This window comes from Macaca mulatta, chromosome 11, assembly GCF_049350105.2.
Source record: "Macaca mulatta isolate MMU2019108-1 chromosome 11, T2T-MMU8v2.0, whole genome shotgun sequence".
NCBI lineage: Eukaryota > Metazoa > Chordata > Mammalia > Primates > Cercopithecidae > Macaca > Macaca mulatta.
Window position 1 is genome coordinate 680,737 of NC_133416.1, and position 16,519 is coordinate 697,255.

The following is a 16,519-nucleotide window of genomic DNA, read 5'->3' on the forward strand; positions in this document are numbered from 1 at the left end:
TTGAACGGGAATTAAATATTTGCATCTGAGTCACACGAGCACATTAAAAGTAAAATTTCCTCTTTCCACTAGAATTATGAGCTTGCGGCGGCGACACTGGCTGTATCTCATGCTCGTGAGATGTTTGGGGGCAGCCGTGCGTCTCTGGTGAATCATTTATAATCATGAAAGAAGTGCTTGGGCCCTCGATCCAGGACCACAGACCCCACCAACAGGGGTCTAAACAGGACAAGCCTCGGCCTGGAAAGGCTGGTGTCCGTGGGGGCTGGGAGGAGCACCAGGAAAACTCAGGGGCAAGCCCCACGAAAGCTCGGCATGTCCTACCCCATGCAGTCGGCATCAGCCACAGGCATCTTTTGTTCTTTTTTGTTCAGGAAGGAACATATTAAAAAGCCCGGGGCCCAGGGCCTGGACTCCTCAAAGCTCTCCACAGAGCCGGGTTAATTGGCACCTTCCCTCATGTTCAAGTCAACTATATATGGCTGCTGAGGGTATCTCAGAGCAGGTGCAACACTGAGCTTTCTTGCTGTCTGGGGAAAGCAGGAATTCCAGGCCTCTGCCTTAATACCTCCCCAGAGGCTCTGGCCCAGGTGAGCTCAACTTCTCCCAGGTAAGGAGCACAGACCAGCTTCCCCCATGCCCCTCAGGTCACACACGAGCGGTGCAGACCCTTGCACCTTGGCACGAGCCCTCGCAACCCACCCTAGAGGCAGCAGCCCAGCCCTGTGGCCCTGGCCTGGCAGGAGGCAGCTGCTGGGGCCCCTGCTCAGGGTTCAGCACAGCGAGGTCCAGCCACAGCAGGGGAGACATCCACCACCCGGCCATTCATCTTTAACCTAAAACAGACACAGGAATGCGGCAAAGGGTTCCTTCCCCTGACAAACCCATCCTTCCTATTCTCATCTCTCCCTCCTTCCCCAGTACTGCACCCAAGGCCACCCAGCACTGTGCCCAAGGCCTGACTCCCAGTTCACAGGGAATCCAAGACAATTATGATTTTGAGAAACTGGGAGCTACATAGAAAATGAGTCCGTAAAGCCATTGTCCACTGATCCTCCACTCCACACAGCGGAGAACCGTCCTCAGGATAAAACCCACGGGGCGGGGAAGACGCGATCAAGGCGGGCAGGACCGCGGAGCCACAAACCTGGTGGTTCAGGCAACAACGCCACGTGAACACAAACCTAAAGTGCTCCACAGCTGGAAGACAAAACACAGGAGACAGAAACGCTGACCGTTTAAAAGAAAAAGAAAAAGAAAAAAGCCTCACTCTTAAGAGTCCATCAAGATTTAAGTTCTCAAGTCACAATGTATCAGCACAGACTTCTCATAATGCCTGAAACTTGGCACAGTAAACACGTGAATCAGTTCTCCCAAGTCCATCGTTTTCTTTGATGAGCCTCTTGAGTCTCAGGCTGGTTTCAAAGTAAGCCCTTCTCTGTTTGTTGATGATTTAATAATTAACATACATGAAAACACATTGACTTCCAACTTAATCTGCTAACAAAATATTAATTACCACACTGGCTGTCATCCACAGAAAAAAACACAATCACCTTCTGGTTGTAAAAACATTAGAATTCGAAGCCACTTTGGCCATCTGAACAGCCCCGGCTTTTGACAAGGGCATTCCAAAGCTAATCTGAAAAACTAGTCCAGGCCATGATCTCTGGGGGGTCGGACTTGCCTCATCACCCTACCTCCCTTCTGGAATTAGACAGAACTTAGACGTTTAGTCTGATGGGAAACATTTACAATCTATTCTCTCCGAAGCTACCTGGAGGATTTCCTCCACATGACAAAGCCTTGGTCTCCACAACCCCTTATCTGACAACTCTCTTAACCAACTGTCAATCAGGAAATTTTCAAATCTACCTATGACCTGGACACCCCTGCTTCCAGTTGTCCCACCTTTCCAGACCAAACCCATGTACATCTTACATTTATTTGATCGATTGTCTCATGTCTCCCTAAAAGCTATAAAACCAGGCTGGGCTCTGACCACCTCGGGAATACGTTCGTAGGATCTCCTGAGGGTAATATCAAGGGCCATGGTAACTCATTTGGCTCAGAATAAATCTCCAAATGCTTCACAGAGTTTGACTCTTTACTGACATGGTACCTTTCATGGGTATTCATCTGGGGGACTCACAATCAACCAGAGGCAGCAGTTGCCCACTGTGCAAAAGTCTCTGCAGGACTGAGCCTCTGGCACGGGGACTCCAACCCCTGAAGCAGCAGCTCTCCCACGTCCCATGGCCTGATAGACCTGCACCTCCCGGGCTTCTCATTTCAGAGTCTCAGCAACAAATCTACCAAACGTGATCAACATCACAGAATATTCCTCGAGGCTTTTGGCTGTTGTTTCTCCCCAAGTTTACTCTAGAACCAGAATGGCAACACTCGGAACAGGATGGTTCTCAGTCACCGACCCTCCTGGTAAATACACTGTCTCCAAGGCCCTTTCCCGCCAGTCACAGCTTCCTTCATGTCAGGCTCGAAGGCCACCTCCCCAAGAAGGAAACCTCTTCAATCCAGCAACCACAGCTCCTGTTCCCATCTAGAGCTTGTCTGCCAGGAAGGGAAGACTCCTCATTCCAGAGACAGCAGGTGCCACAAACTCAGGGTTGTAGCCACTGCGAAGGCAAACACTCATGAAATTAATAGACTTTTTCCTCCTTGGATACTGACGTTTCCTCTTCTGGAGGTCAGCCAAGGCCATCTGCACGAGTCACGAGCGTGATGGCTCCAGCCCCTCCTTCGGTGTCAGCAGTGTGGCTCCGCTCTGAGACCCCCTGCACCAGCCGGGCCATGCACCTGTTCCCACGACTGCTGTCAGCAGACTACAGTGATTCTAAAATAATCAGCAAATTGAGGTTCCGAAGGATGCATTTTAAAGAAAAATGTGTAAGTTTTACTGCATGAAATCAGCTACATCTTTTGCTACTCCAGAGGCTTTTTGTTTTGCTTTCCTCAAGGTTCTCTACAATGATCCTGACAGTCAAGGTTCCCAGTTACAGGCAGAGGGTTGGGCAGGCCGCGTCTGCTGTGTAACACATACAGAGGATCCACATCATAGGATTTTCCCTGTTCACCAACATCATCAGGACAAACTTTAAGCAATAATAATCTCCCTGTCTGGAAAACTGAGCTCACTTGAGAACTAATGCAACAAATGTGTTTGACAAAGTTGCAGGTGGACTTTTAGTGAATAAATCACTATTTCAAGGAGGATAAAGGCTCACTATTCAAAGGTATGTTTTTGTCAAGTTTTGTAATTTCAGCTTCATGCATTTAAATCATGAAGTGAGGCTTGTACCTCATACATTACAGAATCTCGACAAAATAGACAAAATTCCAATTCTGTACATTCTCTCTCATTCTTTTCCATATGCATACGGATGGTGGTAATTTAAGTTGGCATTCCAACAGGATTTCTAAATTAAACTGTCTTCTACTTTAAACACTACGTGTTAAACATTACACATTCCATTGTTCAACATTTATAGCAGGGTCTGTATGGCCCGTTTTAAATATTTCTTCCTCACTAAAAGCAAGCGTTTAAACAATAAATGATCTACTCTAAAATATTCTAGAGACAGAGATACATTTGGAGAGTGGACACACTTAACACAGAAATCCGCAACATCAAACAGGCACAACCGGCAGTGAGGGTGGAAAGGGCGCCATGTGAGTGCCCCTAAAAACACACACAAGCCTGGCTGCTTAAAAGGAATGAATATAGCTCAACACTCCCATGTGAACATTGATGTGTCTACTGCCTTACAGAATCCTCCTAGCTGAGCTGCAGGAATCTTCTTTGGAACCTTTTCTCACCTACACTGCCTACAGGTGCCCACTGGGCTCCCTGGGCATTATCGTGTCTTTGTTTAGAATATCACAGTATTAGGAGATCTGTTAAATCCCAAGTCAGAGCCTTATCATAACTCAGACACCATCCCTCAGGGCTTGTGGGCCAACTTCGGCTAATGCAGGCTGCTCCACAGTGCCCTGCAGATGGGCTTGGTACATCCACACGATTTTAAGATTTGGGGCTGCCGTTTTCTGCAGTCCCAGACGCGGACTTACATATTCATCATGACTGAAGGCAGCACGTATTTTTATGTTCCTTCTGTAACGGTAATAATCATGGCAACATTTCCCCGATCCTTAAGAAAGCCTCCTAACAGTAGATGCATTCCACCCCCTTCCTTAAAATTAATAGAATTTACCAAAGTAGGTGAAATCAGTCTTCATGAGAAAGTGAGAAATCAGTGTTCACACAATGGCATAGTAGCTGGGCATAGAGTATACGTCAACATCCCAAACTAAGCACCCATCACAGTTCTTCCCAACTCGCAGGAAAGCTAGAAAAATTAGAAGGCTTAAAACATAATTATAAATGAAAATAACAAGAAACCAAAGTTTCTGAGGAGCATTTGTTAGCCAAACAAGGAAAGCCATTAACCAGTGCTGATTACATTGCATTTGATTACATTGCATTTGATTACAGCAGCCAAAGACGTGTCCAGAGGAAGAGACTTTTAAACATTAGTCTTTCAGTAAGAATGGTTGCTTAACAAGTTCAGACTACTGGGCTACACCAATCATCAATTAAAAAGCAAGGCAAACGAGTGAGAGTCATTTTCCTTAATCCTTAACGTGTCAAAAATTACCACATTGGTCAAGCTGGTCTCCAACTCCTGACCTCAGGTGATCCACCCACCCCGGCCTCCCAAAGGGCTGGGATTACAGGCATGAGCCACCATGCCTGGCTGAGAACTGTTTGACAGAGGCTGAGGGGAGGCTCCTGTCCCTTCCTGGGACATCCACATCCCACCTAGTTTCCCATACCGACTGTGACACTCGAAGCATCACAGCAAGGGCAGCTGCATCCCCACAGTTCTCTGCACTAACACCACAGCTGCGCGCGCAGCCATAGCCCTGGAGCTGCCACTCAGCCTTATCATGCTGGCACAAGCACAGCAGAAACTAACACGACCCCAAGAGGGAGGAGTGGGGACCCAGGGGAGTGAACCAGGAGGGAGGAAAGTGGCCCAGGGGAGTAGGGAGGAGTGGGGGCCCTGGGGAGTGAACTATGAGGGAGGAGTGGGGGCTCAGGGGAATGAAGAAGAAGGGAGGCATGGGGGCCCAGGACAGTGAACCAACAGGGAGGCGTGGGGTCCCAGGACAGTGAACCAGGAGAGAGGCGTGGGGACACAGGAGAGTGAACCAGGAGGGAGGAGGGTGGAGTTCGGCCCAGCGAGTGAAACAGGAGGCAGGAGTTCGGCCCAGGGAGTGAACCAGGAGGGAGGAGTGTGATCCAGGGAGTGAACCAGGAGGGAGGAGTGTGATCCAGGGAGTGAACCAGGAGGGAGGAGTGTGATCCAGGGAGTGAACCAGGAGGGAGGAGTGTGGTCCAAGGAGTGAACCAGGAGCGACGTGTGTGGTCCAGGGAGTGAACCAGGGAGGAGGAGGGAGGAATGTGGTCCGGGGAATGAACCAGGAGGGAGGAGTGCAGTCCATGGGAGTAGGGAAGAGTCTGGTCCAGGGGAGTCAACAAGGAGCCTTTGGGGGTAGCAAGTTCACACACCACAAATACCTCCCAATCCATCCGCGTGCAGGGAGCGGCCGGAAACCACGCAGGAGCTACAGCGCTTTCTCCTCACAGAAGAGGAGTAAGGATATCGAATCATGCATGACATCAGAGCTAAAGTTCTACCACGGTGGGGAGACGCTTCACAGACCCAAATGGGTGCAAAACAAAACCAATCATACAAGATCAGTGGATGGAACGGGATCAGAAATTTAAGCCTGTAACAAGCTTTCAGAAAAAACTTCACTTGATCTGCAAGATGACTGCAGCTCTGCTTGATCATTTCTGCAAATGTCTAACTCGCGATGAGCCATCTCAGAGCCGTTCAAGAGGAGTAACAAAATCAAAACGCCAAGGCATCCTCCGTATTTTAGATAGCCTGCAACAGTATGGAAATGAGCAGCGGTGCCAGAGCTTTCAAGTTTGTTTGAAGTAAATTCCAGCATGAGGGCAGCATCTTTCTGGCTGAAGCAATGAGGTAGGCTCCTGCTCACCGCATGGGAGACCAGCTTTCAGCTAAGCTGCTGTCAAGGGTCTGCAAACCACGATCCCCGACCAAGCCTTGGCCAGGGAACCAGAAGTGATTTTTACACTTTGAAGTTTTCACAAAAGAAATATATGCAGAGACTTCTGTGGCCCTCAAAGCATAACACGTTGCCTACTCTGCCCTTTACAGGAGCTTCTAGCTTTGCTGTCAGTTACAAAGTGTTTCTATAAAATAATGTCACTGATTTTCAAGCATGCCAGCAAAAGTCACACTTCTCAACAACCCTCAATGGAGATGCACCATCCTGTGTTTCACACAGATTTTAGATTTTTAAAAGCCAAAATAAGGGAGGTAATTCAGCTAAGTATTATAGTAACACAATTTGAGATACTTAATGATGTGTGACAACAGAATACTTGGCATTCCTGTGAGGCAATAAACTAGCTCAAACACAAAATAACAAATCAAAGCATGTTTTGGCCTCTCAAAGTGATCAGTGAAATTGGAAATAACATTCAGTTAAATGACACTAAAAAAAAAAAAAAAAAAAAAAGCACAAACAAAACAAATACTACTATACCATCACTCCTTAAATTTATTTAACTACTGCTGCCAAATAAAATGGAGAGACTTCTTACTGCAGGGTAATAATCGGCCATTGTCATCATGAAATAGACCGCTGTGCAGGCTCAGGCCCTCCAGCCCACAAAGGCAGGGGGAGGGAGGAGAAACGATGGCCAGAAACAAAGGGACAGGGCAACCATGACCTAGTCAGCAATTGTACCCTCCCACCTTTCTTCTGGACTTACAATTTTGGAGCCATCTGGGTTTACCTTCCTATGTCCATAAGTCAGCCAGTTCTCGAAGCCAGAAATCTACAATGCTTCTGGCAGCCAAGTCCTCTCGGCCTTCCCCCCATGTTTTAGGGCCTCATCAGCTCACCCCTGGATAGTATCAATGGCCTCGGAGCTCCAGTCAACCTTGCACTCCACAGACTCAAGTATGCCAAGAGCCACTCCAGGCTGCCACTGCCATGACCAAAGGCTTTCAGAGACAGTCGCCAGCACTGCACAAATCCATGTGGCTTCACCAGGCGCAAAGCGGCTCCAGCATTCCATCCAGTCTGTCGCTGCTACCATAGCTGTGAGTCTAGGATGTGTCAGGAAGGGAAGGAAGACACCATGTACATCATCTCATTTAAGCTTCAGTGTCACAAGGTGGATTTTGTCGTGCCCGTTTTATGGATCAGGAAAGTTTTAAGGAGGGCAAGCACAGGGCCCTGCTGACACAAGAGCAAGACCCGCAGAGGCCTGGGCATGACCCCCGCCCCACGCTCCCTGGGTCCTGATATCCAGTCCTCCCCCGTGGGAGCCTGATCCTGGGTCTGCCTGAATTGCTACCATTCCTAAGACACGACTCACGTCTGCCCACCTCCTCCTTTATCTGTTTCCCGTAGCCCAGAGGCTTGTGTGCTCTTCCATCCAGACAGACATCACACTTCAGCACCTGCATCTGACATCACTTCAGCCAAAAGCTTCTCTCAAACCTCCCCCCACACCTGCCGGTCACACAGGTCTGCACCCATCACCTTTCTCACACGAATTCTCACATATTCCTGTGTAGCACCATCCAACTGATGATAGTCTGAGAGGAGGAAGCTTTGTAGATAAGTCCACGTTCTACTTTGCTCCCAGCCCTCCGTCTTGCGTCTTGCATGAGGCAACCGATTAACAGCAATTTCATTTCAGCACAACATTTCCATTTGAAGAAACGCAGAGCATAGGGCTCTGGTCATAATTAAAAGCTTGTTTCATTTGTCATTTGAAATTCCATGTACTGCTGCAACAGCAGCACCCCCTCCTCGCCAGGCTCTGCCCTAAGGACATCTTTCCTGGCAGTGAGAGCCCCGCAGGTTTCCCAGCGCCTCGGGCTGTGGCTTCCACGCTGGGCCGGCACTGACAGGACCGGAATGGTGCCCCCAACAACTACAGGATTGGAAGCTGGTCGACTGCTCTGTAGAATGGAGACATGTTAGTAATCCCCGACATTTCCACTGACAGGCTGCTCAGGTAAACTGGGAAAAATCCACAAACTAGAAAGAATCCATGGGGAGGAGCACTTCTCTCTCCAACCTGGCAGCAAACGGTGGCTGTGCAGACGATCTCTTCAGGAAAACTATCGACTGTATCTCAGGTCAACAACAGCCCCGCTGAGGGCCAAAAAATCAGCTCCCCCTGGCCCTCACTTCCTAAGGGTCAGCCCTCCCAGGCCACCTCTCCTGGAAGATCAGCTCTGACGCACCCACGACGGTCAGGAACCGGCTCTGGGACACATTTCCCAGGCTCCTGCCCACCGCCCTCTCTCTTCTTCCTCCTCCATCTCCCTCTTCACTCCCATCCGCCCTCCCCCTTTCGCTTCCCTTCTCTCCTTTCCTCTCCCTCCCTCATGTCCTTTCAGCCCTCACCTTCCTCACTGCACTTCCCTATGCAACTCAGCGGACGCATTCTCAGGTCAGTAGAGTTTTCTTTCACTCTGTTTTTATTGCAATGATCATTCTTAATGAACAGAAACCTGTTTCGGACCATGGGGATGCCACCTCCTGACCAACTGCTGCCCCGCGGCTCCGTGTCCACTCAGTGACCTCACGGCGCAGGTACCCAACAGTATGGCTGTGACCAGGGGTAGCAACATGGGACATGACAGAGGTATCCCAGCCAAGAGGCCCTGCAAAGCCTCCCCGGCAAACCGGAGCAAGGCCCAGGGCGGTAGGGAGAGCGCCGTGCTCACGATGTAGGCAGTTCAGCTTCCACAAACTGTCCATCGACTGCAACTTACTTTGTTTCCATGGTTACAGAAGAACCATAAGCATTCTGAAATATGTTCTTGGTTTCATGTGTTGCGAAATCTAAGCAACATTATAAGAAAAATCACTGAATTCTGCCTGAGGCTCTAGGGGTGTTTTCCTCTCTGAAAGGAGCCCCTTCCAGGACTTGGGATTGAGTGACAGCCTTCAAAATCACGGTTATCCTGGTGGTAACAGGGAACTCCTCAGCCCGCCAGGAGCTGGGGCCCTCGACAGCCCCCATGGCTCCAGATGCCAGTGTTCTAAGGATCACACGTGTGCAGATAGCAAAGCTTGATGCACACACGCCAGGTGCTAACAAGCCCCAAACGTCTCACTCATACTTGCTAACCACATCGCTTCTCTCAGCCTCCACGGCGTTTCACACTCTGCCTTTATATAGAGATGAACCATGCGTCCTGAGCGCTACAAAGATTCAACTCCTTCCGGGCAGAGGGGTGCATCTTTCCATCACGGGGTCCTCACTCCAGCTGGCACAGGATTTGCAGAGTGGGCGAGTCTAATGTTGATGACACTTTCTCAATATTCCCTTCACACCCCTCCAAAAACAAGAGTGCTGCCAGCTTCTTACCGACGTTGTAATGAGCAAAATATTTTTCTCTTATTTGTCACTTTTTAACGTAATACTAGTGAAGAATGTGACTCTGCATGTACACTGTAAGCACCCACACCGTGAACATTCTGCTCTCCTGTGACTGTATTCACAGGTCACAAGGACAAAACTTCTCCATAGTAGCCTATATATATATATATATATTTATATATATATTTATATATATATATTTTTTAACATGACTTCCACTCATCTGAAAGTCACAGATGTAGCTTTTCCTTCATAAAAAGATCCAAATGATACACAAACCAGGTTTAATAAACACATTGGTCCAGGTGGGAAAATGACCCCTCAGTCTCCCTCCCCTCAAAGACCAGGGCAGCCAGGAAACTGCGCTCTCCAGTAAATGACAGCCGGCAGGATTCCCTAAATAAGCAGCCGGAAGATTCCCATCTCGCAGAGCACACCTTTCAAGACTCAAGATGCCCCCGCTCCCTGAATATCCGACGAAGAACAGGGCTACCCAACGGAGGACTGAGGCAGTAAACAAACATGTATTTGGCCGGGGGCGGCGGTTTATGCTTGTAATCCCAGAACTTTGGGAGAAGGAGGCAGGCAGATCACAAGGTCAGGCGATCGAGACCATCCTGGCTAACACGATGAAACCCCCGTCTCTACCAAAAATACAAAAAATTAGCCAGGCGTGCTGGCGGGCACCTGTAGTCCCACGTACTCGGGAGGCTGAGGCAGAAGAATGGCGTGAAGCCAGGAGGCGGAGTTTGCAGAGAGCTAAGATCACACCACTGCACTCCAGCCTCGGCGACAGAGCAAGACTCCGTCTGAAAAAAATAAAATAAAATAAATAAAATTTTAAAAGTTTTCAGCAAATAGCATCATCGACCCACAAATGAGAGGTACCGTTTTCATTCTAGGAGGGAAACACTACAAAACACGTATACTTTAGCCCTGTAAGTGAATTCTTCGGGCATTCCTGTGTCCGCTATCAAATGCAGCACATCACCTCAAAAGGCAAAGTTCTATAAGTCACATCCAAGGAAGGGAAAAATCATTCTAAGTTTTAGCCATCCAGTAAGAACCTGATCCAGAGAAGCCTACTTGTTCCAGACTCTAAGCGGCAATATATTGCTACAATGTAATGAAAACAAAGGGATAATTAAGAAAATTTCAATGCTAATAAAAGGCAAAAACATAATTAGATTTATTCTACTCTAGACAGAGCAGCCGGGCAGTTCACCCATACGTTATGAACGTTGCTGTTTTTCAGACAGGGTCCCAACTCTGTCAAGGCTTGACAGCAGGGGCGTGATCTCCACTCACTGCAAGGTCCGCCTCCCAGGCTCAAGCGATTCTCTTCAGCCTCTGGAGTAGCCGGGACTACAGGTGTGCAGCCATCATGCCCAGCTAATTTGTGTGTTTTCCGTAGAGATGGGATTTCACCAGGTTGCCCAGGCTGGTTCCCTGGGTCTCGAGTTCCGAGGCTCAAGCAATCCGCCCGCCTCGGCCTCCCAAAGCGCTGGGATTACAGGCGTGAGCCATCACGCCTGGCCCTTTTTTTTTTCTTTCCTTTTTAAGCGATTAATGTGCTTCAGAGTCTTGTAGGCATTTAAAAAAAAAAAAAAGAAAAGAACAAGCAAATTCTGTAAGGGAAAGAAACCATTAACATGTTTTACACACCTCAAAACTCAAAACAGAAATACTAAGAATAAAATGTATTTTATTCACAGAGGCATTCTTAAAGTTCTGTAAAAGTGACACCATGGACACCACCACATCACAGACGAGTGTGGCAGGACTGCTCAGATTCAGAACACAGTCTAAACAGTCCTCCTGCCACTTTCCTCAGTGGGAACACTTTATTCTGTCTTTTATTCAAATTAAGTATCTTGCAAGGGAGTTGAAGAAAACTGCAGAGCAGATTTTAAAACTTCAATGCTTTTCTCAATTTTCGTCACATTCTGATGCATTTTTACCTACTACACGGCCAATAAGTTTAAAGCTTTTTGCATCGATAAAGACAATGCTCCTTGTAGCAATAGGCTTTTTCTTTTCTATACAAAGATCTATAACTTAAGCTAGTAAACTGGGCATTTCACAAAGATTTTGCACAATTCCTAGCACAGATTTTAGCAAAATAAAACCATTATCTTTCTGCAATTAAATAACCAAACATAGGAAACTGCACAGTTAAAATAACCATTCCATTATTTTATATAAACACAAATGATAAAGGAGAGTATGCTTTGGAAAACAGTGTTTCCATAAGCTAATGATGAAGCAGAAGACAGTTCCTCAGCCTCATATGACATTTGACAACCGAAGTACTCTGGCCCAAGCCCAGCCCGGTTAAATGGAGGGGAAGTAAACATGTGACCGACCGTGGTGGGGCACTGTGATAGCCACAGTCCAGGAAAGAACAGCTGACATGTTTCTTCTTCATGGGAAAACTGAAACATACTCGAGACACCTTAATTCTTTAAAACACAGTCTGCCCCAGTAACTAACCTTAAGCTCCCATTGATAAAGATTGCGATAACCAGAGGTGTTTATCCAGGCCCTCGAAAATCACGGACATGGTACATACACAACATTTTCCAACACTCAATGCTGCCAGTATGTTAAATGCGCTGTGATACCGGAGGTCTTGTGCAGGACCAGAAGCATCGCAGCCTGGTTACCTTCCTGGTGTTCAATGCTTTGTATGTGCAAAGTCTGCTGTTACAATTTACTGGGCTTAATGTCATTCAGTTTGTCACAGAAGAGAGCTATGACATTTACTTAATTCCACACACAGATTCTCAAGTTCATCTTCCACCAATGACTGCCCTGTCCACAAGACAGCGGAGGGAAGACCCAGGAAAGGCCTGGGAGATGCCAGGTGCTCACAAACTGGTGTCAGTCTGCTGGTTCTGGCTTAAAGGAAAACAGACATAGAAGAAACTAAAAGGACTCACTACATCTAATATCACAATGTTCTCAACTTTACCTTAGCCAAAAATAAAAGCGGAAGAGCAAAACTACTCCAGGGCATGATTCCAGGGCTAATCTGAAACATGAAATATTTAGAAGACAAAGCTTATTGTGAGTGCAATTAATATACACATAAAACACTGGTTTCGCAAAACCCAGTCTTTGCGATTGCTTTTATAAAAAGTAAAATTCTCATGAGGATCACATACACTAACTGATTTTCAAATGAAGGGACTGGTAAACTTCAGGGCATATGATTTCTGCCACACACGAGGGGAGCAGTGAGAGAGAAGAGCTAGGATCAAGTGTGCTGAAGCTGTCCTAGGACTGAAATTCAGTTTCTGCCAAAACAAAAACACAGGAGGCTGTCAACTTCGATAGCAAGCTCTGCTTGAGAGCGTCAAGATGTTAAAACTGCAAAGGGGCTTCTCCCTGCTATAGGCACGCGTGATCCTTGCAAAAACATAGCTCAGCATCATCAAAAATCAGGAAAGAACACAAGCTTTCCAGACACGAAATCCAAGAGCAGAAGGGAGCAGAGTCCAAGCTTGCTCGGCAGAACTGTTCCCGGACAACAGCACAGAGGACGTCACAGGGAGGGCAGGGCAAGCAACAGCAGCTTCCGTGATGCCGCAAGCAGGGCCTGAGCCAGGAGAGCAGTCTCCTCCAACCTGACAAGGAGGCGCGAGGAGCCACAGAGAAGTCAATTCAGGGTCTTTTTCAGAAAGGGGCAACAATGAGAAAATCTGGTCTTACCCAACCACCCCCCATCCACGGTAACAGCTAAACTCGCACGTGCGTCTGTCACCTTCCCCACCCCCTCTTGCAGATGCTCTTCCTGCACCCGGGTGCCTGTCTCCGTGCTGCTCCTGAGGCCACACCTGTTGCCATCCAGTAGTGACCACGAATTCACCTTTGTCCGGGCGAAGCAAACGCAGAGTTCACACACTCTTGTACAGGTTTGCTGGCCGAGAATCTAACCGAGCTGTCCAATTCCAGATGTGCTGGTACCAAGGAGAACGCTCGATGTCCGGCATTTATAAACGGTATCAGTGGGTTCTCCTGGGACTCCCAGGCAGCCGAACGAGGGAGGGAGCTGTTGCCCTGTTGCCCCGAGCCAAAGCAGCGCTGCGAGGCAAACACCACAGGCCACATCACACTCGAGCACCGACTCTTGACAGTTGCTCGTTTGTGTGTTCAGAGTTCAGGGTACAGGCGACAGACAGGCCTGATCTCAGCCATGGGACAGCAGTGATTGCCCACAAGTCCCGTATCTAAGCCCCGACTTGCCCATCGGCCTTCCTTCAGGAACAATGCCCACCTCACAGTGCTGCCATGAACGCTAAGTCAGCACGTATATACACAACCAGATTCATTGCAATTGTGCTTTCTACCCCAAGTTAATACAACCAGGTGCTATCATCGAGACTGAATAACCAATATTAGAACAGAAGGTCAGGCCAGCGATGGTGGCTCAGACCTGTAATCCCAGCACTTTGGGAAGCTGAGGTGGGTGGATCACTTGAGGTCAGGAGTTGCAGACCAGCTTGGCCAACATGGCAAAACCCCATCTCTACTAAAAATAATTTATCCAGACATGGTGGCACACACCCTGTAACCCCAGCTACTAGGGAGGCTGAGGCATAAGAATCGCTTGAACCTGTGACGTAGAGGTTGCAGTGAATGGAGATTGTACTCCTGGGCTCCACCCTTCCAGCCTGGGTGACAGAGCAAGATTCTAATAAAACAATAAAAGGTCAAGATGAGAACTGATTGCCAAGGTCCGCAGTCCATATACTTAAAACATAAAATTCATTAGCTAGTACTTGATCAAGTTGCTGCTTTCTTCATTACAATCTTGTATATCCTTCTAACACGGCTCAAAATGTTTACATTTGAACACACCTCGAGTATAACAAAAAATAAAGTGCCTGTATTTCACAAACGAGCAATTTCCAGTAAGGCTGCATCCTGCTCTAGTTAATCCTTTGACAATGTAAAACTGAGCCATCCTGACATAGCACTGACACATGGTGCAAGAAGAATGACCTCCAATTAAATCGCTAGATTTAGAGAACACGTAAATATAGTTTATCACTAATTCACTAGCCATTAGCAAGATTTTAAAGGAAGAAAAATTATCAGGACTGTAACTAGGAATAAAGGCAAAAATAAACATGAAGAAATTAGTCACGTTTAAATCAATACCCTTTCTGTGAGGCCGTAACAAAGTATACACAGCAGGGGCACAAACTGTCATGCTAAACTGTCACCAAGCTCTCTATGAAGGTAGTAAGAGCGTCCCAAGTCGCAGAGCCTCGTCTTCCTATTTAAACCCTAAACAGCCAACACCACTCAGCATGCAGTGAGAGCTCTGAAAGCTCAGAGGAATGCATGATGGGATGAAGGGCCCTAGCCCTGCCATCACCCTGCTGCTTATTAAAAATATAAAACAAACCCCTGCCTTCAAGGTGCCCAGATCTAACTAGTACAAGGTTTTGCTTTTAACAAGTTAACTACGAATGATGAAGACTCTCAACAGCTGTGCGAAATGTAAGGCAACCTCATAAGAGGAACTTGGCTGAGACTAAACCCAGAGATGGTTTTTTTAACCACAGAAGAGGAAAGAACTGAAGAACCTTACAGAAAGTTGACAGCAATTTCTATTTCTCTATGGTACAACCTGGAATTTACCTTTGAGACAGACTGCCCTTCTGTTCTGAAAAATCAGATTATTCTTGCAATCCTCCATCAGGACTGAAATTCCCAAAGGCATGGAAAACCAAGTACTAATTTTAACCACCCCCCCCAAAAAAAAAACTACCTATGATCTTAGATGTGAGATTTAGTATTCTCAAATTCCAAATTTGGAAATATTTTGCACAAAGTCCTTATTTTCCCTGTTTACTTGAAAGCTCTCTATTCTTTTGTCCTAAACATCTTCCTTCTCATCCTTCCAAACAATATCTGAAGATGAACTTACATATCGTTTTCAATGTTACAAAGAAGATACTACATTTGTCATGAACTGTTTATATTCACAGCTCTAGGAGGGATTTTGCTACATCGTGAGGAATAACACGAGGCAGTTAATACGCCACGAATAAAGAACAGTAGAAAGTGGACACATTTCCTGATGAGTGCCGATTTCTCATTGAGCTGCTGACAAAGTTATAATACAGAAAGCTAGACAGCTGCTCTGTTAGTTCTACCTCACTTAAGTGACCGAGTCATTGTTGTTTCGGTTCCCTCTCTCGTCTGGGGATGAGACACACCTCACAGAGCTGTTTATGATTTCAGGAACACACACATCAATGAAGTGACTGTTCCTAAATCGTTGCAAAGGGTAGAGTAACCTGCCAAATTTCAACTAGGTTGTAACAAACAACTGTTTTCATCCTACACGCTCCGGTGCCAGCGAGATGGTGCGTTCTTGGATCCCTGCGGGAGCCCTATTCCTGGTGCCATAGAGCGCACACACACATTTACATCCACATAATGTACGTATATGGCACACTGTAACACGTGTACCTGCATAGAGCGTACACACATCCGAATACGTGGAGTGTACATAAGTGCACTACGTGCGTACAGAGTGCACACACATCCAGATCCATGTAGGGTACATGCATAGAGTGTACACACATCCAAATATATATAGTGTACAAACAAGTTCACTACGTGTGTACAAGCATAGAGCATACACACATCCATATAGCAAATGTACATAGGTATGCTAACATGTATGTACATGCAGAGCATGCACACACGTCTATATGCATACAGTGTACACAGGTATACTATAACCTGTATGTACATGCATATGGCATACACATGCATATCCGTATGTACACAGGTATGCTATTTGCTATATGTATACACATGCATATAACATACATTCTTATCCAATGTACGTAGGTGCACTACAGCATGCATACACATGTGCAGTGTACACATATGCACATGTATACAATGTACATCAGTACACTAACGTATAAAACGTATACACATATGCAATAGTGTACGTACATA

The 16,519-nt window shown here is 46.9% G+C and overlaps 1 long non-coding RNA gene across 1 annotated transcript in view; it reads right to left on the reverse strand.

The window, feature by feature from the left end:
• The window catches only part of LOC144332724 (uncharacterized), a 100,203-nt gene that overhangs the window by 82,831 nt on the left and 853 nt on the right, over positions 1 to 16,519 (reverse strand). The gene's annotated exons all lie outside the window — the stretch shown is intronic.